The sequence below is a fragment of the Mytilus trossulus genome, chromosome 9 (genome assembly GCF_036588685.1).
Source record: "Mytilus trossulus isolate FHL-02 chromosome 9, PNRI_Mtr1.1.1.hap1, whole genome shotgun sequence".
NCBI lineage: Eukaryota > Metazoa > Mollusca > Bivalvia > Mytilida > Mytilidae > Mytilus > Mytilus trossulus.
In genome coordinates, this window is record NC_086381.1 from 5,451,499 (window position 1) to 5,456,077 (window position 4,579).

The following is a 4,579-nucleotide window of genomic DNA, read 5'->3' on the forward strand; positions in this document are numbered from 1 at the left end:
ATGAATGTGTGCAAGGTCAGGATGCCAAAATAGAGGTATAGACAAGTTGTAGGGCCATGAATGTGTACAAGGTCAGGATGCCAAAATAGAGGTATAGACAAGTTGTAGGGCCATGAATGTGTGCAAGGTCAGGATGCCAAAATAGAGGTAAAGACAAGTTGTAGGGCCATGAATGTGTACAAGGTCAGGATGCCAAAATAGAGGTATAGACAAGTTGTAGGGCCATGCATGTGTGCAAGGTCAGGATGCCAAAATAGAGGTATAGACAAGTTGTAGGGCGATGCATGTGTGCAAGGTCAGGATGCCAAAATAGAGGTATAGACAAGTTGTAGGGCCATGAATGTGTACAAGGTCAGGATGTCAAAATAGAGGTATAGACAAGTTGTAGGGCCATGAATGTGTGCAAGGTCAGGATGCCAAAATAGAGGTATAGACAAGTTGTAGGGCCATGAATGTGTGCAAGGTCAGGATGCAGAAATAGAGGTATAGACAAGTTGTAGGGCCATGAATGTGTGCAAGGTCAGGATGCCAAAATAGAGGTATAGACAAGTTTTAGGGCCATGAATGTGTGCAAGGTCAGGATGCCAAAATAGAGGTATAGACAAGTTGTAGGGCCATGAATGTGTACAAGGTCAGGATGCCAAAATAGAGGTATAGACAAGTTGTAGGGCCATGAATGTGTACAAGGTCAGGATGCCAAAATAGAGGTATACACAAGTTGTAGGGCCATGAATGTGTACAAGGTCAGGATGCAGAAATAGAGGTATAGACAAGTTGTAGGGCCATGAATGTGTGCAAGGTCTGGATGCCAAAATAGAGGTATATACAACTTGTAGGGCCATGAGTGTGCATATATTTATAAATATATTTTAAGTTGGATTTTTATTTCTGATTATAAAATCAATATTACTATCAATAAAACAATATTCAAAGGTTGAACTACAGTGTTGAATTAGTAAGCTTTAACAGAGACATATATACATATAAATGTCTCTGGCTTTAAGATAAAGTTTCCATTCACGTCCTATCAGAATATGGAGGTTAAATCCGATGCCACGCGTAAAGAGAGTGTCAGAGAAACAATGGTAAATTTGATAGTGACAAAATGAAATCTTGAAAAAGATTACCTTCCGACCCACCTAATTTACCATTGTTTCTCTGACATTTATCACGAACGGTCTCTACTACAGAACACACTTATTGTATTTATTGTTAATTTGTCTTGACCATGCATAACATATTTGCCACTGGACGTTAAGCAACTGACAAAATCAACCAATTAATTAACCCTGTTATCCAGTGGTTGCCGTTCGATGAGGGGGATAGGACCTTTATCGGGACTCCGGGATCGGGTGTTTTTAAGCTCGGGATTTCGGGATTGGTCCTTTCGGGATCCGGGAATTCTTTTTTCGAATTTCGGGACCTCGGGATTTCGTGTTTTTTAAGCCCGGGATTTCGGGATGTCGTGTTTTTAAGCCCGGGATTTCGGGATCAGGACCCCTCCTACCCTCCCTCTTCGATGTTCTGTTGTATACTATTATTTGTCGTCTAATGCTGCAGTACAATTAATTAACCCTGTTATCCAGTGGTTGCCGTTCGATGTTCTGTTGTATACTATTATTAACCCTGTTATCCAGTGGTAGCCGTTCGATGTTCTGTTGTATACTATTATTAACCCTGTTATCCAGTGGTAGCCGTTCGATGTTCTGTTGTATACTATTATTAACCCTGTTATCCAGTGGTTGCCGTTCGATGTTCTGTTGTAAACTATTATTAACCCTGTTATCCAGTGGTTGCCGTTCGATGTTCTGTTGTATACTATTATTAACCCTGTTATCCAGTGGTTGCCGTTCGATGTTCTGTTGTATACTATTATTTGTCGTCTAATGCTGCAGTACAATTAATTAACCCTGTTATCCAGTGGTAGCCGTTCGATGTTCTGTTGTAAACTATTATCAACCCTGTTATCCAGTGGTTGCCGTTCGATGTTCTGTTGTAAACTATTATTAACCCTGTTATCCAGTGGTTGCCGTTCGATGTTCTGTTGTATACTATTATTTGTCGTCTAATGCTGCAGTACAATTAATTAACCCTGTTATCCAGTGGTAGCCGTTCGATGTTCTGTTGTAAACTATTATTAACCCTGTTATCCAGTGGTTGCCGTTCGATGTTCTGTTGTAAACTATTATTAACCCTGTTATCCAGTGGTTGCCGTTCGATGTTCTGTTGTATACTATTATTAACCCTGTTATCCAGTGGTTGCCGTTCGATGTTTTGTTGTATACTATTATTAACCCTGTTATCCAGTGGTTGCCGTTCGATGTTCTGTTGTATACTATTATTAACCCTGTTATCCAGTGGTTGCCGTTCGATGTTCTGTTGTAAACTATTATTAACCCTGTTATCCAGTGGTTGCCGTTCGATGTTCTGTTGTAAACTATTATTAACCCTGTTATCCAGTGGTTGCCGTTCGATGTTCTGTTGTATACTATTATTAACCCTGTTATCCAGTGGTAGCCGTTCGATGTTCTGTTGTATACTATTATTTGTCGTCTAATGCTGCAGTACAATTAATTAACCCTGTTATCCAGTGGTAGCCGTTCGATGTTCTGTTGTAAACTATTATTAACCCTGTTATCCAGTGGTTGCCGTTCGATGTTCTGTTGTATACTATTATTAACCCTGTTATCCAGTGGTTGCCGTTCGATGTTCTGTTGTAAACTATTATTAACCCTGTTATCCAGTGGTTGTCGTTCGATGTTTTGTTGTATACTATTATTAACCCTGTTATCCAGTGGTTGCCGTTCGATGTTCTGTTGTATACTATTATTAACCCTGTTATCCAGTGGTTGCCGTTCGATGTTCTGTTGTAAACTATTATTAACCCTGTTATCCAGTGGTTGCCGTTCGATGTTCTGTTGTATACTATTATTAACCCTGTTATCCAGTGGTTGCCGTTCGATGTTCTGTTGTATACTATTATTTGTCGTCTAATGCTGCAGTACAATTAATTAACCCTGTTATCCAGTGGTTGCCGTTTGATGTTCTGTTGTAAACTATTATGTGTCGTCTAATGCTGCAGTACAATTAATTGCAATAAAAATAGCTTATCATATATCGAATTAGCGTTATGTTGTAGCATCCCCCCCTCCCCCCGATTGTGTATACAACTATTATTTACTTGTTTTATATGTTCAGTAACTGTTATAGTTGATACATTCTTGTAGGATACATATATTTTATATTATAATAGGTTGTTAAAGGTGCTTTCTAAAATTGATTTAAGTTTTAGATTGATACATTAAGTTGTTTAAGGGTAAATTTTACCTAACTTTATTCACAGTAAATCTACAAGGCACTTTGATAGAGGTTAAAGTTCTCTAAACATAATTAAGACTTTATTAATATATTTTGCTGGAGGGAGATTGAGATGTGTGCACTAGGTGCAGTCGTTTACATTTGTGTCTGTCACCGAAAATGTATCAAACTGTTTTTTTTATCAAGTGTAAAACTATAAATTGAAAAAAGCTTTAGTGAATATAACTCAAAGGTCTAAGATGCTCATTTCGCCTTTTAATTTTCAATTCGTTTATTTTTAATTAAACGACGACAACATTGTGACTCATTCATATTATGAACCATACTTTCAATTACTGATCAAAATTTCACATTAAATTTTACTGATTTAAAACCCGATAAGCATTCATTTAAAATGAATGTATACAATATTATTAAATGCAGCAAAATTTAACTGTAAAATATATTAGTTTCTTTAAAATCTTTTCCCTTAAATAACAATTAGAAATCTGGTTGGATTATTTAAGTTTTATTACAAAATGAATTAGCCAGCGCACCTGTATAATTTTACAAAGAAAATGGGTAATCTTCCAAAGACGTTCTCACGTATGGTACAATCATTTCAGGTCTTTATACTTTTATTTCACAAAAAGTAAATATAATTTGTAAAAAGTATTTCCTCATATAAATAACACTTTACGTTCACTTTCAACTTTTATTAACTTTTTATTGTCATGAAGAATTGTAATAACGGTGAAATAAATTGAGGAGAAAGTCAATTATAGGTTGACAAAATAAAACTCGAGATTTCAAATATATTAATAATGATACTGGTTGAAATTCAAGACTCTAGACATGGGAGCTGGTATACATGGTATACATATATTCAACTCGTCTAAACATCAACCCAACATAGAGTTTGGGAGCTGGTATATATATGTGGGTCATTTTCAAAAAATGTCGAATTTTGAAATTGAAAAAATTATTAAAAGTTACTTATTCAAACAACCCTCTACATAAGCAGATCAAAACAAACAGTACTTTAAGAACAACATATTAAAAGATGCAATCTTAATGATGTCAAACAAGAATATATTGAAACATTTTTTGATCGGTGGTACATTATTTTGTCTATCCTGTTACCATTTTCAAAAGAAATTTTGGGTTATTAAGAAAAGGTTTAGATAAAATATTTAGCTTGTTTTACGTAGTCAATTAGATGGTTTTCAAGAGAATAAACTTCTATTTATATTCATTCTGTAATATAATAGATTATTTGCCT